Genomic DNA, 14,481 nt, shown 5'->3' on the forward strand with positions numbered 1-14,481 from the left:
CTTGAACCTGCTGTGCCATTTAACATGATCATGGCTGACTTCATCTCGCTCTCAACTCCATTTTCCTGTTCACTCTCCGTAACTCTAATTCCTAATTAAAGATCTGTCAACATCCTCAAATTTATTCAGCATGCCAGCATCAACCTAATCTGAAGTGGTGAATTCCACAGATTCATGACCTTTTGAGAAAAGTAATTCCTCCTTATCTCGGTTTTAAATCTGCCACCTCTTAGCTAAATCTATGACCTCTCATTCTAGATTGCCTCACAATGCACATTGGCACTAGTGGAATTTGATGCCAACATAAAATGCACTAAGATGAAACAAACAACAGAAAGCTGCTTAGTATTAACCAAGGACAGACTTTGCTCTTCTTAGAGTGCACTGACAACACAGTTCATTTGCCAGGACCTGAACCGAGGCAACTTTCCAAGTTCAGGTCAGCTAAATGGGCTCAACTTTCTCACAGGAGCTGAGCACAGAAACACTGCTAGTGAAGGACATGGGATTAGCTCACAGATCATCCACAAACAATGAGGGGCAGAACAGGTTGAACAAGTTAAATAGGCTGCTCTGGATGTTTCTACAAAACCCAAACACTGCTAAGCGATGTGTAGCAGCAGGAAAGACAAAAGCACCATATTTGTGGAGGACTGCTCTCTCATTAGTGAGACAACTGGTGGTGAGTTTAACTTGAGGGTCACCACAGCTCAGGTGACGGGTAAGATTGAGAAGGAATCTTGATGATAATATCAGCTGGTACTGCAATTTGAACCCATGCTGTTGTTGTCACTTTGCATTGCAAAGCAGCTATCCAGCCCACTGAGATGACTGATCCCTGGATAGCTTGCATGCTTATTAATAAACATATGAGTTAGGAACAATAGGCCATTCAGCCCCATTAGCCTGTACCATACAATAAGAACATGGTTAATCTGAATGTAACCTCAAACCTACACACCTGTCTACTGCTGAAGACTTGTCACGCTCGTATTTAACAAGAATCAATCTAAGTCGGTCTTAAAAATATTTAAGCAGTCGACAACCTTCGCAGGAAAAGATTTCCGAAGACTCACCTCTGTTTTAAATAAGCAACTCCTGAATTTTAAACAACGGCTCCTAGTTCGGTACTGTCCCATAAGAGGAAATACCCTCTCCACCTATACCCTGTGAAGACCTTTTAGGACCTTGAATGTTTCAATCAAGTCATTTCTTATTCCTTCAGAGTCCAATGGATACAAGCTGAGCCTGTCTAACCTTCCCTTCTCGACAACAACTCCATTCCAGGTATCAGTCTAGTAAACCTTCTCTGAATGCATTGAAATCCTTCTTTAAATAAGGTGATCAATACTGTACACAGTACACAAGATGTAGTCGTGCCAGTGCCCTGTAAAACTGAAACTTAATCTTCCCAATTTTGTTTCCCTTATAATACATTACAACATTATATTAGCTTTCCTGATAACATGCTGCACCTGCCTACTAACCCTACTGTGATTCACGCACAAGGATATACAGATCTGTCTGCATTCTGAATCTCTCATGATTAGATAATGTGGTTCATTATCATACTTCTTGCAAAAATGCACAATTCCACATTTGCCAACATTATACTCTATTTGCCACATCTTTGACCAATCATGTATCTTCTTGTAGCCTCTTTACTTCCTCTTCAAACTTTCTTTCATACCAATCGTCGTGTCAGTAAATTTGGCATTTATACCTTATTTCCTTTCACCTAAGTCACTTATATAAATTGCACCTTTATGCCAACTTTCAGTGACTTATAATTAAGGACACCTAGGTCCCTTTGGACATCAGCATTTTCCAATCTCTCACTATTTAAGAAATAGTCTGCACCGCCTCCCAAAGTGGATAACTTCACAATTATCCACATTATATTCCATCTGTCATACTCTTGACCACTCTCGTAGACTATCTACATCCTCTTGCAGTTTCTTTGCACCGTCCTCATTACTCAACCTCCAACCAAATTCTCCATCATCTGCAAACTTGGAAATATTACAATTGATTCAAAAATCTAAATCAATAGAATCCCTACAATGCGGAAGCAGGCCGTTCAAGTTCACATCGACCCTCCGAAGAGCATCCCATCCAGACCCAACCCCCTATCCTATCCCTGTAACCCTGCATTTCCCATGGCTAAGCAACCAAGCGTGCACATCCCTGGACACAATGGGAAATTTAGCATGATTAATTCACCTACCCTGCACATCTTTGGACTATGGGAGGAAACACACACAGACATGGGGAGAATGTGTGAAATTTGCACACAGTCACCCAAGGGTGGAAACAAACCTGGGTCCCTGGCATTGTGAGACAGCAGTCCAAACACTGAGCCACCACGGCACCCTCACATCCTCCAAACAAATTTTGTATCCTCGTTAAGTTTGGAAATATTATAATTGGTTCCCAAATCTAAATCAATAGGGCCCAAACATTGATCCTTGTGGTACCCAACTAATTACAGCCTGCCAACCTATGAATGTTATGAGCAGAATTGATATGGATGAACCAGCAAAGATGGTACATTTTGTTTTCTACCTGCTAACTAATCCTTGATCCATGCCGGTATATGACTTCCAATCCATGCAGCCTTACTTTTGCATTAACTTCCTGTATGGAACTTTACCAAAAGGCTTCTGAAAATCAAAATGTACCACCTTTGCTGGTTCATTCATATCAATTCTGCTCACACTATAACATCCTTATAAAAGCAGCACTAACTACATGTCACTGAACAAAATTAACTTTTATTAAAAATTGTCATTTTCAACATTACAGACATACAAACAAAAGATGACACAATTACAAAATTAATAACAAGAAATATCTCTGCAAGAAATTTCTAAGTCACTTCAATATAATTCTATTTTAAGCTTTCAGCCTGATTAACTTCAATGCTTTTTATTTCCCTCCTGCTTGCTAAGGTTGCTAAAAAACTGCTATCAAAGCCACATCCCCTTCCTCGGTGACTGTCTCTGGTTCTGCCTTACACCACATGGACTTCAACTGAAGTTGCATCCTTCATATTCCTACTTTCTAATCCAGCCAGGTGACAGGCTTCTCTGTGATGTACAACACTCCTCAGACAGCTCTTCCTGCCACATCCTGAAATCCAGACACAATGTGCGGCCACATGCACACTCTCCACCTCTCTGTCCAGAATGCCATCTCACACTAGCTTGAGGCTGATCCTGGTCCTCAGTTCTATTACTTTCTTCATCTTGTTAGACACCTAGAGTTTGGAAGAACACTCATACTGGACATGTTAATACTGATTCTCTCTTTACAGATGCTGCTAGACGTGCTAGGTTTCTCCAGCATTCTCTGTTTCTCTTCCTTCTGATTTTACATCAAAGAGAATGTTAAAAGAAATGTAACTGCTTCTTTTATGATCTCTTTAAGGACCATTGTCTATGCTTCTATGAAGTCTGAGAAACTAGGTAGTGCTTGCACCATGTAAACTCCTACTGAATTAAATCAATATCCTGTCCTAAAATCTAAACTTATACTCGGCAAATAGCAGAGTGGGTTTCTTGCATCTTTCAAAAAGAAAGTAAAATGTTTCCACAGGAAATGGAATGAAGAAACATGAAGGGAAAATATTGCTTCAATAGTTGCAGTTAGCTATTTAGTTTCAAATAACTAATTCTTAGCTCTCATCGAAACAATTAAAACAATGAATGGTAATCATCTGCAGTAAAGTCTTCAATTATTAATATCTCAAATCACAACAGAAATCCAAGCATAGCACATTTATTAATTTTACAGTTATGACCATGACGTGCAATTCTGCAAACAAAAACTGCTAACATTGATGAACATAGGAAAATAGTTCTGTTATCTGTGACCAGAGAAAGATTATGTTGTAATGGAAAGCTAAAAATCACAGAAGATCAAATCACAAAACAATGATTTCTTTCCAAATAACTAGAAGGTTGCAGATGCTGCAAACATAAATGAGAAACAGATAACTGCAGGAAACATTCTTCTGTGAGAGTAGAGTATCTCACCTCTTTGCTCTGACCCCTTCAACAAAACTTATAAAGAATCATACCTAAAGTTGTAAATATTTTTTCCTCGCTGCACAGATACTGATCTACTAATTGTTTCTAAGAACTTTGACTTATTCTTATTGTAGACTGTAGTGTAACCCTTGGTTCTTGACTGTTTGATTGAAAACTTAATAAGAACTCACGATCCAAGAGTGTAAAACTAACTTAACAGAAAAAAATTATATGCTACTTTCTCCCCACCCCCACCCTCCTCTCATTTAGCTCTCCACCCTTCAGGCACTCTGCCTGTATTCCTGATGAAGGGCTTTTGCCCGAAACGTCAATTTTACTGCCCTTCAGATGCTGGCTGAACTGCTGTGCTTTTCCAGCACCACTAATCCAGAAAAAAAATTATAATCAGGAACACATCATTTTCAAATACTTGAAGGTACAAAATTCCTTGTTTGTATTTTTTTTCCTATTTCTCCATAGGACACATTTATGTTGATTAGCAATACCCTATATTCTTTAACATAGTCCCATTTTCAGAGACCTCCATTTTGTGGTTGAACTCTAACCAGGTTTTGAGCACATGAATTAGGCTGTGAAAGTGCAAGGCAGTCAAAGTAACTGTGCCTTTGCAATATAGAGCTTTACAGGCCCTCCATTTGTTTTGAAACTGGATTTGTTTAGAATAATCCCAATTTTTTTTATTGTAAGATTATGGTCCTACTAGTCTATGCCAAACAGGTTTCCTAAACCGATCTAGCTCTTGGACCACAGAAAACTGCACATTTCTTTAAACAGTGAATTCTGCTCCTAGCAAGACAAGGCACATTAGTATTCATTAACAGCAGAACCAAAACCTGTCATAGTTGCAGATGCTATTCACTTCAGCTATCTGAAACAGTAGCTTATTGGTCATGTTGCTGGACTAATAATACATTTATCAGTCCAGATTCCACGGTGATAAAACTTCGAGAATTCTTTTTCTATCGGAAACTAAAAATTTGGCATACATGATCAGGAAATCTAAGGAACCACATCCCCTCATTTCTACTTGCAAGTTCAGCCTAGCTGTGAGATTTAATTGACAACTGTAACATGGAGGCAGAAACATAGACAGCTATGGGTGCATGCACAGAAATCTGAGGTGGCACGTGACAGCTTAAGCAGAGGTATAGACTACATAGGTCAGAAGTCACATGACACCAGGTTATAGTCCAACAGGTTCATTTAAAATCACAAACTTTCGGAGTTTTGTCAGGTAAAGTGAAGAGAAGCACCACAAGCACTGAATTTATCGGCAGACAGGTCAACCCCATTTGTATGATCTTTTGATTCTACTCCATTTTTGCAAAAACATTTCAGCTTCAATCTTACAGAGTTTGCAAAAATATTCAACTTATTCCACAAAATATGTTCCACTTAATACAATTAAGGCAGACTGAATATTCACAAAATATATGTCATGTAGGGTCTCCAGCCCAAGAGTGAAAGCAACTCAAATTAGAAATTACAAGAAGTGCAAAATTTGAAAAATTTCCTTCTGTACGCCACACTGCACTTTGATGTGCCTCTGATGTTCAATGCTCTGCTTTTATTCTACATTATGGAAGGCTCACAACATTCAGAGTTCTACAATTTCTAGCCCCTTGGTATACTGTGGCTGAAATGTCAAAGCAGACAAACTACTTTCCCCCACTGGACCTCTGCAGCTGCAGTCCCAAGCTTTAGAGCACCCAGAAATGTGCCAGTTTGCAATACTCAGTCAAAAACAACTCCTCACACTGGAAGACTGGCGGGTTCTGAGCAAACCAGAAAGCACCTTTCACCAGGCTGAATGGTCATCTCGTCTTGGTTTGTCTTGGTGTGCACCCTTTGGAACAGCCTGTAGAGTATTGGGTCACAAAGCTGCTGAGCATGATTTACAGCAAAGAACTGTATTTCAATCTTCTTTGCAAACTCAACATTCCACAAGGAGGTGGCGAAAAGGTCTTTTCCACACAGATACCTCAAAGGCAACATGCAGAGAGCTGAGGGTTTTGTGCACGTAGGAAGGGTCTGATTGCTGGAGCCTTTATCATCAAAAGTCATTCATAAAAAGCACCCGATATTAAAATCAATGTCTGAGCTCTCAGTCAAACCTCATTGTGCATTGTACATTTTTACAGGGCAATCTCCCATGAGCAACTAGTTTCAAAGTTTTGTCAATGACTTTCTCTCCAAGTCAGACGTGGTACCAAATATTCCCCAATGATTGTACAATGCTTGCTTCTAATCACACCTCCTCATGTCTATGGACCTTGTCTTGGTGATGGTGTAAAAGGGTTTCATTGGGATGGTACCAGAATTAAAAGAATATTCTTATAGGAAAGACTGGGTAAGCTGTGATTTCCTTAGCAGAAGAGAAGGCTGAGGGGTGACCTTTTGCTCTTCACAATAATGTAAAGGTTCTGTTGGGTACACACAGAAAATATTGCCTCTGGTTGGTGAGTGCAAGACTGGAGCTTCTTAATATCAGACAAACTTTTGCCATTTTATTGCTGCTTATCTGATTAAGGACATGTGGCTTTTATAATTTTAATACCAAATTCTGTATAAAGACAGCTTGTTTGCAGCACTAAGGAGAGTAGCCTGAGAGAGCTCTTAAGGGTAGGAGCTGGTGCTGCTACTCTGCTAATGGATTTAGAACCTTAGCTCAAGCCTGGCTTGTAGGTATCTATGTTATAATGGGTGGCACGGTGGCACAGTGGTTAGCACTGCTGCCTCACAGTGCCGGAGACCCGGGTTCAATTCCTGCCTCAGGCGACTGACTGTGTGGAGTTTGCACGTTCTCCCCGTGTCTGTGTGGGTTTCCTCCGGGTGCTCTGGTTTCCTCCCACAGTCCAAAGATGTGCAGGTCAGGTGAATTGGCCATGCTAAATTGCCCGTAGTGTTAGGTAAGGGGTAAATGTAGGGGTATGGGTGGGTTGCGCTTTGGCGGGTCGGTGTGGACTTGTTGGGCCGAAGGGCCTGTTTCCACACTGTAATGTAATCTAATGTAATCATAACATTGACGCCATTGGTAAATAAAGGCAATGATTTAAACTAAACTGTCCGAAGAGTCTTACATTCCAGACTACCCCCCGGGACGAACCAAGAGAGACTTACAGGTCAAGTCCATCAGGGATTCCCTAAGCCATCTCAAATAGGTATTTCAACAGAGCTAGCAGGAATGAAGGATATATTTGCATTTCAGAATGACATGAAACTTTGGGCTGACGATATTTTGGCTGTGTCATTTTCCTTGCATTCCATGGAGAGTTTCTGTCCATCACTCTGGTCCTTGAGCTCTCCACAATCTGAAGGAATGCCCAGCAATAAAGGAAGAGGGTTAATGTCTCCCTCTACTCTGCCAGGGTTAGTGCTACTGTTTTCTCTTTGCTACGTCACACTCAATCTACTGTAGCCACCCACCAACAAGGCTCATTTTGTACTGCTCTCACTACTGTCTGAAACAGCTTCTCTCTCCTGCTCTTACCTACCCCAATCCCTGTCCACCACTAACCCTGCATGCCCACTGTGCTGCCTACTCACTCACTAAGACACCTCGCCACATTTCCTCTGCCTGTACCAGAACCAACAGCTGTACCAGTCACTTTCATCTCAATCAATCCCTCCCATTGGGGCATTCATAAGAAAACAGCCTAAGGGGCTGGATGATCAATTCCAAATCCCCAGACTGATATCAGAGGCTGCCTTTGACCTAAAATTCTGGGAGGAAGTGGGTACAGCAGATACTGGAGATTAAAGACAAGATTAGAGTGGTGCTGTAAAAGAACAGCAGGGCTTCTGAGGAGCAGGAGAGTCAAGGTTTCGGGCAAAAAGCCCTGCATCCAGAATAAAATGGTGGGAGCCCCTGACTTACATGTGTCTCACTTAACTTCCCCTGAAGTCTGCTCCTTTTAGATTTTGAGATGTGGTTAGAAGCACATGTAATGTGTTTGCTCTGTGAGCTGCGGGCACATAATGTGGTTGTGAGCTTGATGTGGCACACTGTTGCAGAGTGAGGTGACCACCCCTTTAACTAATGAATGCTGGTAACTGGTTGGCTTTGTGGCTGAGCTGAAGTGCAAGTTAACACAGCAGCACTGTCAGCCTTACAGCTCTGGCTGGGGGGCAAAATGCAAAAGGGCAAGGCAAGGCAAAGAAAGGCAGGGATACTGCCAGCATCCAATGGCACAAGCTAAGTAAGTGAGCACTAAGACAGCAAGCAAACAGCCTGCTCCAGTCCATGAGCTTGGTGCCTCTTCTTGCATGCAATGTTTCCTTGCAGCAGGATTGCAATGACAGTGTGATCCTGAGGGAATGATCCAACTGAAAGACAATAAAGCACTGTATGTGAATCAGAAATGTTCCAAGTTGGTCCAGAGAAGCGGGCACCTGTGAAATGTTAGTGTCTATGGATGTGGGCTGCATGCAGCCAGTGCCCATGAAGCATGCCTTTTGAAATGTTGATACCAGCTGTCCAAGAGGGTGGTCTGGAGGAGCAAGCAGCAAGCTCAAGTCGTTTGGCAACCGCTTAGACTTTCATGTTGGAAATTCTTTGCATTTTTCCAGTGGGGGGTAATCAGAAACTGCATGTTAATGAGGTGAGACTAGATCACAATGAGGGGATAATGATCAATAATCCGCACTAAAGCCTTTCGCCACTCAAAAGCATGGGTCTTGTCCCAACATCCAGAACTCCACTGGAAAATGCAATCTTCCTGACTTTTTAATAAGATTCTCCCAAATTTCCTGCCGTCCATATAGTCAAGGCCTGTGAAGCTTTTGCCCTTAAAGGAGGTAGTGTTTCCATGTGTTCATATACTTGTTCATTCCAGACAGGAGAGGTTGCAGGTTGAGAGGTGCTGGTGAAACTGTCTTGGTGCTGTACAATTAGTAGATGGCACACACTGTTGGCATTGTGCAACAGTGGGAGAGGCAACAAATGTTTGAGAAGGTGGATGGGGTGTCAATCAAATAATCTGCTTTGTCCTCGATTATATCGAGACTTCTGAGTGGTTTTGGAATCCAAGCAAGTAGAAAGTATTCTATCACACTCCAGACCTGTGTAGCTTAGATGGCTAGCAGGATGTTAATGGTAACGGATTTAATTACATTAATGTGACTCAATATCAAGTAGATGTCTCTATTTATGAGGCTCAAATGTTACCTTTCACTTATCAGCCCATATTTGAATGTCCTGATCATACAAGTAAGGACAGCTTGAATATCTAAGTAATTGCAATGGAGCTGAGCACTATGCTATCATCAAGCCTCATTCCTGATGAAGGGCTTATGCCTAAAATGCCGATTCTCCTGCTCCTTGGATGCTGCCTGTCCTGCTGTATCTTTGGTAGCAGATCAGCGCTGGGTCTATATTAAAAATTATTTCTCTTCATAATTTAATCTGAATGGCATCAAATTGAGACAGAGGCTCAATACAGAGGAACAAGTGGCTAGGAACTTTTCATAATCACAGTAATGGACATAGAATTAGCAGGTTTTAAGAAGATTTGTAGCTCAGGTTTAGGTTCTGGATGTAGGTTTGCTCACTGAGCTGGAAAGTTCGTTTTCAGACGTTTTGTCACCCTACTAGGTAACATCTTCAGTGGGCCTCTGGGCGAAACACTGCTGATAATTCCTGTTTTCTAGTTATATGTTTGGGTTTTTTGGGGGTTGGTGATGTCATTTCCTGTGATGTCATTTCCTGTTCTTTTTCTCAGGGGGTGGTAGATGAGGTCTAACTCAATGTATTTGTTGATAGAGTTGCGGTTGGAATGCCATGCTTCTAGGAATTCACGTGCGTATCTCTGTTTGGCTTGTCCTAGGATGGATGTTTTGTCCTAGTCGAAGTGATGGCCTTCCTTATCTGTATGTAAGGATACTGGTGAGAAAGGGTCATGTCATTTTGTGGCTAGTTGATGTTCATGTATCCTGGTGACTAGTTTTCTGCCTGTTTGTCCAATGTAGTGTTTGTTACAGTTCTTGCACGGTATTTTGTATATGATATGAGTTTTGTTTGATGTCTGTATAGGGTCTTTCAAGTCCATTAGCTGGTGTTTTAGTGTGTTGGTGGGTTTGTGGGCTACCATGATGCCAAGGGGTCTGAGTAAACTGGCAGTCATTTCCGAGATGTCTTTGATGTAGGGGAGAGTGGCTAGTATTTTTGGACGTGTTTTGTCTGCTTGTTTGAGTTTGTTGCTGAGAAATTGGCAGACTGTCTTCATTGGGTACCCATTCTTTTTGAATATACGGTATAGGTGATTTTCCTCTGCTCTGCGGAAATGACCAGGATGTCAAGGGGTCTATGCAGTCTGGCAGTCATGCTGTCTAAATGAATTTTAAAAATGAGCCAAATTGGAGGCAAGCTGGCTCTGAACAAGCTTCCCAGCTGATTTCTCCCATTTATGAAAAGAGAACCCTCGACATTAGTTCTGGATGAATTGCATTTATACTTTGAAAGTATGACTAAAAGGATATCATCAAGGTTGTGAGTAAGCTGCATCTACAAAGCTTCAAAGACAACTGGGTATGGTTAGCAACTTGACCATATATGTCACTACATCGGAGAAACAGCATATGAACATGATCAGGAGAAGGCAATTCTGTGCCTCAAGCCTGTTCTGTCATTTAATACGATCATGCATGATCCCATCAGAGTCTCAAATCCACTTTCCTGCCCACTCACCACAATCCTTCAGGTAGCTGATGAAGGAGTGGCGCTCTAAAAGTGTGTACTTCCAAATAAACCTGTTGGACTATACCTGGTGTTGTGTGATTTTTTTTAAAAAACATTTGTATTGAGAACTTTTTTTGTTACAAAATTATAAAATTGCAACAATATAACAATTTAAAATTACAACAACAATTGCAATAAACTAACTACTACCATACTCTACAAGACAAATCAAAACTACACTCATTACAAAGTTCTCAATAAATAAATAAATAAATAAATAAGTCCAGTCAGTGCAACCACACCGAGGCTCCCAACCTTTGGGAGCATTAATTATTACACCCGTATTTGTTTGGGATTGTTCCTACCGGGGCACAAGGCTCACTAAACCTAACCATCATGGCTAAACAAATGCCCTAATTAAAATAGCAGACAAGTCTGCCTCCAGGTAATTCAAAAAGGACTGCCATGTCTTATAAAAAAGTTCCATTTTATGGTGCACTATTTTTGTGAGGAAATCCAAAGGGATATGTTCCATAATTAACTTGTGCCATCCGAACAGGCCCGGAGGGTTCTCAGACACCCAGCTCATCAAAATATTCTTCCTCGCACAGTAAGTGAAAATGTTAAATAGCTTTTTCCCATGTGCGTCTAAGGAAGATAAATTCGATAGACCCAAGAGCAGAGAGACTACCTTAACTTCTGTCTACCTTAACTTCTGTCCCCAGGACCCTCTCTATTACTCCTGCCACAATGCTCCAGTACCTAAGATTCTTGTGGCATGACCACAAACAATGAGTGAAGGTACCTACACTTACTTTGCATTTGGGGCATATTGGAGATGCTCCCTTTTTGAATTTTGCAAGACAATCTCGTGCCATATGAACCCTATGAAGAACATTCAACTGCAGAGTGTATGTTCTGTTACAGATCGAGATCTTTCTCGCGTTCTCCCAAATGTCCTCCCATGTCTCTGAGGGAATCTCCACTCCCAGCTCTTGTTCCCAGACCTCACATAGTCACTCAATGTCGCTCAAGGCACCGCACCCTAGTAGATAGTAAAGAGTACTAAACGAGAGAGTGCTTGTGGCATGAAGCACTCTCCTCTGTGTTGGACCTGTAGGGGTTGGTCAAAAGTGTAGTCTTTCTTTGGATGAAGTCCCTAACCTGAAAGTAACATGGAAGATCTTTGCTGGGCAATCCATACTTGCAGCTCATTTCGTAGAAGGACATGGTGACCTCCCCCTCAAACAGATCTCCCAAACAGGAGACTCCCCTCATTCCCCGTAGTTTAAATCCAGGATCCATCATCTCTGGCCGGAATCCCAGCGTACCAACTATAGGGCTAAGAAAGGAGCTATTAGATAAACTGCCCTCGTTCTGTCGCATTGCTCTCCATGCTTTGACCATATTAATAATGATTGGATTCCAACAGTATTCCACAACTGTCCTCATCTTATCCACTAACAACAGATAGTAAGGGGACACTTTGCCTGGGAGGCCTCAGTATCCAACCATATTGATCTCAGGTGCTCACAAGCCCAGTCGGTCATTAAGGACAAAGGGGAGCTTAGTTGGTATCTCTTAATATCGGAAAGTTTACACCCCAACCCTTGGAGTAACTGCAATTGGCCAGCTTAATGTGGGGCCACCTGTGATGTCAAATAAAAAAACTAAACCAGCCAGTGAGCCTCCACAACATTTGCCTGGGAAACATCAGAGGGAGTATTCACATAGGATATAACAGGAAAGGAAGGACATTCATTTTGATAAGGGCTACTCAAACTAACCAGGAAATTGGAAGGTTGTGTGATTTTTAACTTTGTTCTACCTTTGTGCCAGTTCTATATCCAAATGGCTAGCTCTCCCTGTATTCCATGTGATCTAACCTTGCTAACCAGTTTCCCATGAGAAACTCTTGTCAAATGCCTTACTGAAATCCATATAGATCACATTTACCACGCTAGCCTCATCAATCATTTGTTACTTCTTCAAAAAACTTAATCAAGTTAGTGAGACTTGATTTCCCACACACAAAGCCATGTTAACTATCCCTTATCGGTCCTATCCAAATACACATAAATCCTGTCCTTCAGGATTCCCTCCAACAACTTACCCATCACTGATGTCAGGCTCACCAGTCTATAGTTCCCTGGCATTTCCTTACCAACTTTCTTAAACAGTGGCACCATGTTAGCCAATCGCCAGTCTTCTGGCACCTCACCTGTGACTATCGATGATCCAAACATCTCAGTAAGAGGCCCAGCAATCATTTCCATAGCTTTCCACAGTGTTCTGGGGTACACCTGATCAGGTCTTGAGGATTTATCCACTTTTACATGTTTAAGACATCCAGCACCTTCTCCTCTGTGATATGGATATTTTTAAAGATATCACCATCTAATTTCCCCACATTCTATATTTTCAGTGTCCTTCTCGACAGTACCAAAATATTCATTTGGTATCACCCCCATCTCCTGCAGTTCCACACATAGGCTGCCTTGCTGATCTTTGAGGGGCCCTATTGTCTCCCTTGTTATCCTTTTGTCCTTAGTCTATTTACATAAATTCTTTGGATTCTCCTTAACCCTATTTGCCAAAGCTATCTCATGTCCCCGTTTTGCCCTCCTGATTCCCCTCTTAAATATACTCCTACTGCCTTTATACTCTAAGAAATCACTCGATCTCTGTTTTCTATAACACCTGACACATGCTTATCCGCCTCCAATCAACTTTGAAAGTTCTTGCCTAATACCATCAAAATTGGCTTTCCTCCAATTTAGAACTTCAACTTTTAGATCTGGTCTAACCTTTTCCAACACTATTTTAAAACGAATAGAATTATGGTTGCTGGCCCCAAAGTGCTTCCCCACTGACACCTAAGTCACCTGCCATGCCTTATTTCCCAAGAGTAGGTCAAGTTTTGCACCTTCTCTAGTAGGTACATCCACATACTGAATCAGAAAATTTTCCTGGACACACTTAAATTCCTATCCATCTAAACCCTTAACAGTCTATGTTAATATCCCCTAGCATAACCACCCTATTATTCTTACAGGTGAATTGGCGGCTCAGTGGTTAGCACTGCTGCCTCACAGAACCAGGGTCCTGGGTTCGATTCCTGTCTGTGTGGAGTTTGCACATTCTGTGAGGATTTCCTCTGGGTGCTCTGGTTTCCTCCCACAATCCAAAGATGTGCAGGTTAGGTGAATTGGCCATGCTAAATTGCCCACAGTGCAAATCTAATCTCATGACTGAGATCTCCTTACAAATCTGTTTCTCAACTTCATGCTGGCAACTGGGGGGTTCTATAAAGTTAAAAAAAAAATCACACAACACCAGGTTATAATCCAACAGGTTTAATTGGAAGCTTTTGGAGTGACACTCCATCAGGTACTATAGTACTAACCCAATAAAGTGATCATCCATTTTTTATTTATCAGTTACATCTTGATTTTATTTAACACTGAACTTATAATTGTGTTTATTAAGAAACTTGATTAATATTGTTTAAATAGAAGGCATTTAATTGGTCATGTTGGTCATTGGATAAAAAGTATTATTATTTTATTTTGTGGTGATCAATATTCTTCCGAATTATTCGTTCTTCTACATAGTCCTCTGAGATCCATACATAGCTCACAAAGGCTCCTGTGCAAAGACCTCAACCAGTGCCACGCAGAAGCCACAAAAGACAATGTGGTTCAAAATCATTGCTAGTGACTATCAAACCAGCAGAGGTAACTCTGTAAAATG

At 41.4% G+C, this 14,481-nt stretch overlaps 1 protein-coding gene across 11 annotated transcripts in view; it reads right to left on the reverse strand.

Annotated features, from left to right (window-relative positions):
* The window catches only part of nlrc5 (NLR family, CARD domain containing 5), a 179,509-nt gene that overhangs the window by 137,817 nt on the left and 27,211 nt on the right, over positions 1 to 14,481 (reverse strand). The gene's annotated exons all lie outside the window — the stretch shown is intronic.

This window comes from Chiloscyllium plagiosum, unplaced genomic scaffold, assembly GCF_037043375.1.
Source record: "Chiloscyllium plagiosum isolate Xiang-an unplaced genomic scaffold, Cpla_swu_hap1 HiC_scaffold_17, whole genome shotgun sequence".
Taxonomy (NCBI): domain Eukaryota; kingdom Metazoa; phylum Chordata; class Chondrichthyes; order Orectolobiformes; family Hemiscylliidae; genus Chiloscyllium; species Chiloscyllium plagiosum.